Source organism: Pinus tabuliformis, chromosome 1_1 (genome assembly GCF_031772625.1).
Source record: "Pinus tabuliformis cultivar Carrire ecotype Pingquan chromosome 1_1, CPIR1, whole genome shotgun sequence".
NCBI classification, from domain to species: domain Eukaryota; kingdom Viridiplantae; phylum Streptophyta; class Pinopsida; order Pinales; family Pinaceae; genus Pinus; species Pinus tabuliformis.
This window is the reverse complement of record NC_142297.1, coordinates 873,652,633-873,662,583: the sequence shown is the minus strand read 5'-3', so window position 1 is coordinate 873,662,583 and position 9,951 is coordinate 873,652,633. Positions and strand designations below refer to the sequence as shown.

At 38.8% G+C, this 9,951-nt stretch overlaps 1 long non-coding RNA gene across 1 annotated transcript; it reads left to right on the top strand.

Annotated features, from left to right (window-relative positions):
* Positions 1-1,183: 1,183 nt before the first annotated feature.
* On the top strand, positions 1,184-9,312 carry LOC149217096 (uncharacterized). The gene is made up of 2 exons (XR_016251229.1): positions 1,184-1,480; positions 8,713-9,312. It is a non-coding gene; the product is annotated as an uncharacterized LOC149217096 (long non-coding RNA).
* Positions 9,313-9,951: the final 639 nt, after the last annotated feature.

Below are 9,951 nucleotides of genomic sequence, written 5' to 3'. Positions count from 1 at the left end.
TGGATTCGGCACAGAGACTGAGCCAGGGCCCTCCTGATGAGAGCTGGACTCTCCCACCTCCTGGGCTTCCTCGAGAAAGAGCACCGAAACATGAGCAGTAATCCTGGGACGATTCAGGGTGCAATTGAAAGTGAAAATCGCAGAGCCGAAAGAGGGAGAGGACGAGGAGTCTGGAGGACGGGGCTCAAGGTAATGGCTGGGCAGAAGAAAACGCCCTCTCCCACTGCGAGTGCGAGGGTAATGGCCAGAATGAAATCGCTGGAGGGAGAATTGGAGGACGGGCTAGAGGACGCCCGCCGAGGGGTGCCTCTGCGACATCTCATCCTATGGCGAAGACGAGGCATAACGAAAGCAACACCGACTTTGTGGGAACAAGACTGAGCAACCACAGAAGCAGAGCACGGGCCGATCAAGCGTACAACCAGACGGGAGCCCAAAGCCTTAGAGAGAATCCAGGGAACTGACTGAGGCAGCTCCGCAGGTCTACCAGAGCAGGAACCCAGCTTTGTCGCTCCTATCAAACCGCTTGAGCCAGCATTCACCAGGCCATAACCTGACCAACACAACATTAGAGGCTCCAAAACGATCCCATGGCGAAGGCTAGATTTATTACCCTCTCCCCTGCCTCGAATTGCACCCGCCATTACTATGGCATTCAAGAGAGCCGAGATCCAGAGCGGATCAGAGCGTGCAGAGGTGAAAAACATATCGAAGGACACACTGGTAGTATGAAAGTCGCCTGCAGTGAAGCCCTTAAACGCAGCGATGCCCAAATGCCGATGATCATCCGTCGACTGGTTATTAACTTTGTTGTACAGGGCGAGCAGGTGGCGTCCCTTCTCACCACACCTCTCTTCCATCACATTAATAATCTAACTGGACACCCGCATCCGGGAAACCAAATAAATACATTACTAAACATTAAGAAACAAATTTAATTTATATTTAAATTAAAAGATGGTGACACCTCCCATTCATCCTCCCCTAAAACCAAATAAATACATTACTAAACATTAAGAAATAAGTTTAATTTATATTTAAATTAAGAATTCTCCAAAAAAAGTCCAAATCATAATTCCATCTGATTAATGATTAATGACATTAGGATGATGTCATGAAATAGACTCTATTTATGGAAATTTAAAAAAACAATAACAAGAGGGACCACCTATTTTCTCACAGATCCCTACGTTTGTGCTTACATGATTTGAGTAGGTCACATGCATTGAGCCATTTTTCTCAATAAATTGTAGGCCTGGGTGAGCGTATTTCGATAGGGTTAGCAAAGGAGATAGGGTTTTGGCCTGGATTTCCAATCGCTTATCCCATGGGATGGATTCTGGACGCGGATTTCCAGACGGTTAGGCCAGGAGGAAGGGTTTTAGCTGCGGATTTCCGAAGCTTTTCAGCATGCTAGAAAGAGTTTGGACGTTGTTATGCCCTTTGGGGGTTCAAGTCGCGGATTTCCAAGGCGTATGAGGTAAAATTTCCCAGATCCCTTATAAAAGTTGTTATTAAATTCGTTTAAAGCTTTTCCATCTAGGAAGTCTTGTGTCTTTTCTCGGTTTCTGTTGAGATGTTTGATATATGTGGATTATTTGCTGTGCGAAATTAGTGTTTTGAAGCATGGATCATAACACGACTACGTTTCTCAGTAATTGGATCTCGAAGCTAGATTATGAGTCCATTTTTTATAGGACTGTTTTATATGTGCGAAGCTTGTTAAACACTCATTACAGGGTGGTTTATTTATTTTATCCTATAAATTTAAAGGTGTATATGTTCTTTGTATTTTAGTCAGCTTTTATTTGTAATGGAGTCAAAAACCTATGGCTTTTGGTTTGTTTTGTATGAGGAATCTTAGAAGAGACCTATGTGCTCTGTATGAATATTGTTTGTGAGGACCTTCACCCATCTGTTTTTTTGCAGCGTTTCCTTAGTTTAGTGATTCGCATGGTCTTAATAAGAGGGATTTCCTGGGCTTTCTTCCAAATTATTTTTATGAGCTCGATGATCTTCGGGTGGTTTGTTTCCTAGATTATTCCTAACAGGTTCACATTCTAGTTTTTATCCCTCCTGTAATCATTGTTGCTTTCACGGGAAACCATATTCTGCTATTTGCAGAAAGGTATATAGTTACAATCCAAAATAACTGTTCATCGTCCATGCTCGTAATATTGTAATTGTCCTGCCAGACTACGAGTACAAGGAGACGGTAAGGGTACACAGTACGCCGCTCTTTGAAAAAGGTGGACGGGGTTAGGTTAAGTGGACATGTGACATTAAATATTGACCATAATTTATAACTGATATTAGTGTAAATGGTAATGAATTGGTTTCATTTTTATGCTCAGATTATTTTCGTTTTCGCCATTCATGTGGGTCCTTCATTATTCAACAACACTTTTTTCTCAAAATGTTCAACCCATTTCCTAGCTCTTACATTTTATTTTTTAATTATTATTATCTTTTATGTTCATTTGCCTTAACTACCGTCTCCCAATTTATTTATCCTATTATTAGGCTACCAATCTACAAATATATTTTTTCCCCAATAATATATTCATATTATCTTGACCATACTTTATTATTATTATTTTTCTGATTTATTGTATTTTATTTTGACACCTTCTCGCTAATTTAAAAATTTATTTAATAGATTGTTTATTTTATGCCAAGTATTTTTTATTTAATAAGCTATTTCCTTAGGTGACTTGTGTTTTCAATGAAGGATTTTTATGGGCATGGTTGACTTCGCGCTGATGAACATGTCAAGCTTGACGAACCATTGAAAGAAAGAAAGAAAGAAAGAGAGAAATTATTTTAATGTCCACGAGCTAAAGATAGTCTATGGGATAGATTGCTTCTTCATCTGCTTGATGTATTTGGCCCTTTTTCTGTGAAGCTTCACAATAAATGCTCCTAGCGTCTCGACAAATCCCCCGCTAAATAGAATATCCCAAGAGCTAGCTGCTTCCCTGTTATCTTTGAAGGCCTCACATTCTAAAATGAAATGTTTTTCTGTTTCCACTTTTCCGGAAGAACAAAAAATGCATACCCTTTCCTCCCACACTTCCTTTGGCCTTTTCCAATACCCTGTTTCACATCGGAGTTGATGAGAATTAGTCTTAACTGAGCAATAAGAATTTTGGCTCTTCAAGAGATATTGGCCTCTATGTATGCTTTTGGTTGATGATTATGAGTGGGATTAAACATTTCAATATAGTAATTTTTCTTTCTTCCTAGATCCTTATCCCAAGTACGTTTGTGGAACTTTTCCATAACAAAAGCTTTTATCTCTTTGCTGTTCATGGGACACGCGTTCAACCAAATATCCATTTACTAAACCATTTTTTATTTTGCTGCATCCAAATTTTTTTGCTCTTGCACAATCTATCATTAAAGACAACCTTAGGCCGTCTACCCTCTTCCATTTGCTCAATTTTTTTAAATACCTTATGACTCGCACCATAGCAATTGCTTCAATAGGAGCAGTCCCTGTTTCACTTAACAAGATATCATAAGGAACTGCACTTTTAATCTTAAATTTATTTGTAATCAAATGCTTCTGAATTTTCTCAATTTGCCTCCACTGCATGTCGGAGGTACTGCTAGCCCACAGTTCACAACCATAGAGAATAACCAGAATCACTAGAAGCCTAAAAAGAGTTTGAGTGGTCTTCTAGCCCCATAACTCTGCCTCTCTACACCTGTTTTGGAAAGCATAAAATGCTTTCCAAACCCCCAAAGGTTTTTTCTTTCTACAACCATTTCAGCTTAGATTTTCAAAGTTTTTTTCTTTCTACAACCATTCCAGCTTAGATTTTTGTTCAAGTCAATTATGAGGTATTTGTAATTCGCAACTTCTTCCAGATTGTTGCCTTTAAAGTAAAACTTATGCTGGTTATGTTTTCTTTTGTTAGAGAAGACCACTACTTTCGTTTTTCCGATATTGACTTGCATCCCCACACTTCTACAAAAATGCTCAAGGGATGGTAAGTGCTCTTGCAAACCAAGAGCCAATTTAGCAATCAAAATAAGGTCATCTGCATACAAAAGAAGCCTTATAACAAACTTGCACAAATAGATACCATCACCCCCTTGCGAATTTAACCACTCCTCAAGCTTGTCGATATATAAACCAAAAAGGGTAGGAGACAGTGGGCAACCTTGCTTGACCCCGATATCGCTTCTAAAACTTTCAGAAATGCCTGCTAAAGTTCTAATTTTGGCTTTTACCTCTTCATACAACCTATGCATAGCTGCTCTCAAATGTTTAGGAACCCCAAGTTCCTCCATTTTCTGCCAAAGTTTAGGAATCGAGTCAAACGTTTTTCTGAAATCAACAAAGCAACAAAAGACTTATTCCTTTTTCTCCCAAACTTTTTCAATGATGTGCCTTAAAGTTATGCAATGATCAATTGTAGAATGCTTAGGTCTAAAACCTGCTTGCCCTTTAGCACGCTTATCTCTTTCTTCTGCCCACTTGCTAATTTTGTTTTCTAGCATGCTTCCAAATAACTTTGCAAACAAAGGGTTTATCATGATGGTCCTATAATTGGAGGGATTATTGACGTCACCGCTCTTGAATAATGAAAAGAGGTATTGCCAGACTAGTTGTCCAATCTGTGGGGAGTCCTTGTTGTATGATGTTGTTGAAGATTTTTGTAATGTGAGGTGCATGAATCTTTGAGGCCCACTTTAGATATTCTGCTTGGAGTTGAACTAAGTCTTTTGCTTTTCCAACACCCAACTTCTTGATACCCATCTCTAACTCTTGTATTGTGAAGAGTTCAGTATCAATGTTGACTAAGGGGGGAGGGTCAACCTTGGGAACCTGCTCATAGAGTCGTCTTGTATAGTCAAACCATTTGGAAGCTGTAATACTATTTCCAATTTGTATCTTTTTCGGTTGGAGCTCCTTCCAAAATACTTTGGGATGATTTTTCCCAAGGAAGATTAGTTCTTCCCTCCTTGAAACCATGAAATCAGCCCTTTTCTTGCTTAATAACTGCTTGTAAGTTTTGAGCCTTATGTTATCCTTGTTTGACTGTTTCCACATTCTCCTTGCCTTTTTGCATTCCTTGTCAAACCAAGCATTAACCGGAAAGAAAATTGTTTTAGACTTCTTAATTTTTGTTCTTTTGCACTTTGCAAGTGCGCATTGAATTAAATGTGTTAATTCATGACTATGAAGGTTGTCAATTGTGATTTTCTCCTTCTCAAAGAGCCTCTCTAGTGTCATTTTGAAGGTATTACAATTTTCCGGGGTCAAAAGAATTCTGCCCTGTGGGAGATTTTGTTGGACATGCTGGATTTTTGACTCTAATTATTTCTTTCCAATCCAAGAGAAACATAAATAAATTGGCTTGTGATCTGATTTCAAATCCCAGAGCTGATCTCCAACCAAAACTTCTTCCATTTTCTCACACAAACCACGTGAGCAAATTACATAATCTACCACACTTGCTCCATTGTAAGTATTGCAAGTGAAATTACCAGACTTTGCCCATCTAGTCAAGCCATTACAAATGACTAAATCAAAGGCCCACATAGAGTAAGCTCTTGTTCACCAAAGAGATTGCAGCCCTTGTCCTCGGAAATTCTTTCCCACTGATGATTACTTTCTTTTGTAAGCCAAATAGGGTCACAATCATCTTTACAACAAAGAATGCTAGCTTGCCCACTTGCAGTCCTAGCATTGAAATCACCCACTATAAGGACTTACCTAATTGCGAATATGTTGCAATATTTGCTTTTAAAGCTGCAAATGGATCTTTTTGGTCAAGCCCTCTACCTTTGTAGATTTTTGAAACCTGTGGTGCAAAATAGCATGCTGCAATTTTGATGTGGTTTCCATTTTCTGATATTTTAAACCAAATGAATTGCTTATTTGAGTCTTCTTTTTCTAAATGAATGAGACGACCTTCTTTCTCCCTTACTAAAACCAAGATACCCCTGTGCCCTTTGCCATTCCCTGTTGTCTTGTTCCACACTGCCATCTTCCAGTATCCTTTAAACAAAGGTGTCTTGCACCCTTCATGCTCATGTGTTTATATGAAGCAACTTATGTCTCTATTTTCCGTAGTAGGCCCTAACCTAGGTCCTCCTTTCCATGGGTAACCTCTGCAGTTCCAACAAACTAATCTTAAGGAAACCTGGGTATGACATGATTGCTATTTATTTTGACATGCAAGACTCACATTTGAGTCTTTGTCCTTGTTTTCCCATACTGACCTTGCTTTCTGATTTCCTGTTAAATAGTTTGTTGCCTCTTCTTTATTACCATCTTGCTGCTCTGTTCTGGAAGGAGGTGCAAATTATGGTATGAGACTGTGCGGAGGAGTGTGGACCACACTAGACATAAAGTAAGAGGTACTTAAACAATTAAGCAGAGCACTCAAATGGACGAGTGAGATGACGCATGTCGGTCATTGGCGCATGAAGGTCCCACCATACACTCAATCTAGTAAAACAAGTCCTTAACATTTCAAAAGCAAGGCTTGTTATAAGCGTGGATGGTGATGCAGGGATAGGACCCAATGTGATACACGTGGTCTTGCCCTTCTTTCCATTGGTGTGATGCTGCCCCACTTCATAGGTCAACTCGACGGTCAGACCCCAAAGTAAATGCAAGTGTGAAAGCCGAGGCAACGAAGATATTGTTGATGGATAACGACTGTCAAGTGGTCGACATGTGTACAAACATATGAGATGCGACATTGGTGCAGGATCATTGAACCCATACACATGGATGGGTCGACAACCAATAAATGAATGCCAAGTGGCATTAGAAGGTTGGCCAGGTGGCAATGAGATGTGACTGCCACATGGCCAAGGCAGCGATGCGGTGTCCTTTCATTCACTGCATCACAATGGTCACATCTTTTAATTCGTGAGTCGGATTGAAGCAAAACTTTATATCACTGCAATCGTCTCAATGAGATGAACGCAATGGTGATGTCACATTGAACCCGTACACATGGATGGGTCGACAACCAATAAATGAATGCCAAGTGGCATTAGAAGGTTGGCCAGGTGGCAATGACATGTGACTGCCACATGGCCAAGGCAATGATGTGGTGTCCTTTCATTCACCGCATCACAATGGTCACATCTTTTAATTCGTGAGTCGGATTGAAGCAAAACTTTACATCACTGCAATCGTCTCAATGAGATGAACAGAATGGTGATGTCACACTTAGACTTACGTGAGTTGAAATGAACAAAATTTTTAGACCCCATTTCTGTAACAACACCACGAATCTTCGGTCAGGATCATAACCACCCTCTTTTAATTGGTGCTAGGGGAAAGGTTAGGAAGGGGGGCGGCTGTTATAGGAGAGCCCAATCACCATAGTCAGTACTCATTTCCAACTTGTTGGCAAAGATGTGGGAGTAATTCTGAACCAATATTGGCCTCAAAACTAGATCTTAAATTTTATTCTCCTCCCTTGACATAATCTAAGCACGATCATATCAATGAAATCAACTTCAAGATGAGATCTAAAAACTACTGTCTTTCCTACCAACTGTTTTTGCTGCCCATGTAGATTGTTGCATGGTAATAAATCAGGACCGACCCTGCAAGTTTATATCACTAGATTTCTGTGGTTTCCCCCCAATTTTGATACAATAGCTTACCTTGCACATATTTGAGTTTCCAGCACAACGACTTACCCTTCTACTCATTGACTTTAAGGTATGGCATATGTGGTAATTTTTGCCTTGTAAGTGTTATTCCTGGGCTGAAAATTGATAGTGGAACAATGGATTTTTTTTCTTATGTGCTATTTATTTTTGCAAAATCTCTCATTGATGTTCTACGTTTGCAACAAAAACAGTGGAAAATTACAGAACCTTAAGCTTTAAATTATTCATGTTCTTGAATTTGATGTTGACTATGATTCTCATCTATATGTAGTATGTACAGATCTATGGTCTTCTCGTGTGTGTGGATAGTGGGAATCATAAAGGCCATTTAATCATGAAGGGAACTATATGTCAGAGGTATCCTGGTATAGATGGAATTCAAATGGAACCTGATAATTTGTTGAATCAATATCAACCAATGTAGGTAATCTGCACTAGAGGTCAATAAGTGTTTTTTTTTCATTTTTGATCTTTGAGTTTGGAGATTGACATTTGACAGAGGATTGGATTGGATGCCTTCCCCCCCGTTGAATCTGTGGTACAAAATTCTAGATAAAGCTCTTGCTTAATGCCTTAAGACCAGTGAATATATCGGCTTTTAATAACCTAGGAGTTTTTCTGGCGCAGATTGAAGTCTTGAACAACCTGATTTTTTGTTTGAGAAGCAAGGTATTAGCCCAAAAATTTAGCCTAAAATCTGGGTAGTTATAACTCTGCCCTTTTGATGAAATTAAGTGGGATTTTGTAGGTGCTCTGCAAGGGTCTAGCGGTTTTGGAGATATCTGGGTAGGTATAGATCTGCTTGATTTTGAAAAAGTGTATGATGAAATTAAGTGGGATTTTGTAGGTGCTCTGCTAAGGTCTAGTGGTTATGGAGACAGATCTAGATTATAGAAAAAATATTTATTTATTCTTTGGAATGTGTTTTTATTTTTTTTTATTTTATATCTAAATTCACGGGGAGTGAGTGAAAGCAGATTTGGCAATGTTATTAGGAGGCCCACTAATTTTGAATGAGACATCATTCTTTAGCTTTTATTCTTGTATGTTTCTTTCCAGATGAACACAGGTGAAAACCAATTACGGTCTCTTTTGAATTAAGATAATTTACCAGGCAAGCTCAATCAAGCATTTTGAATAATAAGTCAGTGGGTTTCTTCTCAGAGAAAAAGTGAAGGATAGACCAGTAGCTCGAACTTTAATGAGAAGGATGGATCATGTAGGGAATAGTGGCAAGTGCAACCTTCGTCAGTTTCTGCCCTGTTGGTGTCCACTTTTCAATGTTTATGGGTGGGCAGCAGATGCAAGGGAAGGGTTCCCAGTTGATGATGATGTTGGCTTATTTGGTAGTAGTAAAGTTATGTCTCGGATAAAAACATAAGTTAAGATTGCCCACTTTGAAGTTATTACTGGGTTCACAGTTGGAGAACAAAGAGCTAATATGAATCCTGCTCAACTTTCAAATTGCATGCTGAAGGCTTTTAATATTTACTTTCAACTAGCTCCATGTTAGATAGTCTTACATTCCATTTAAGATTGAAGTTAGTATTCTCTAGCAAGAGTGACATTTTGGATCTTTGCAATGATTTTGTCCTTTCCATTCATATTAATTTGAATCCTGCTCAATTTCTGCTGAATGATTTTAGTATTTACTTTCAACTAGCCCCATGTTACATTCCATTTAAGATTGAAGTTAGTATTCTCTAGAAAGAGTGGCATTTTGGATCTTTGTAATGATTTTATCCTTTCCATTCATATTAATTTGAATCCTGCTCAACTTCCAAATTTGCATGCAGAAGGCTTTTAATATTTACTTTTAACTAGCTCCATCTTACATCCCATTAAGATTGAAGTTAGTATTCTCTAGCAAAAGTGGCATTTTGGATCTTTGGATGGATCATCTAGTGAACAGTGGCAGGGGCAACCTTCGTCAGTTTCTGCCTTGTTGGTGTCCAATTTTCAATGTTTATGGGTGGGCTGCAGATGCAAGGGAAGGGTTCCCAGTTGATGATGTTGTTGGCTTATTTGGTAGTAGTAAAGTTATGGCTGGTATAAAACCTTAAGTTAAGATTGCCCACTTTGAAGTTCTTACCGGGTTCATAGTTGGGGAAAAAAGAAGGTTAATTTTGAATCCTGCTCAACTTCCAAATTTGCATGCTGAAAGCTTTTAATATTTACTTTCAACTAGCTCCATGTTTCATAATCTTACATTCCATTTAAGATTGAAGTTAGTATTCTCTAGCAAGAGTGGCATTTTGGATCTTTTCAATGATTTTATCCTTTCCATTCATATTAATT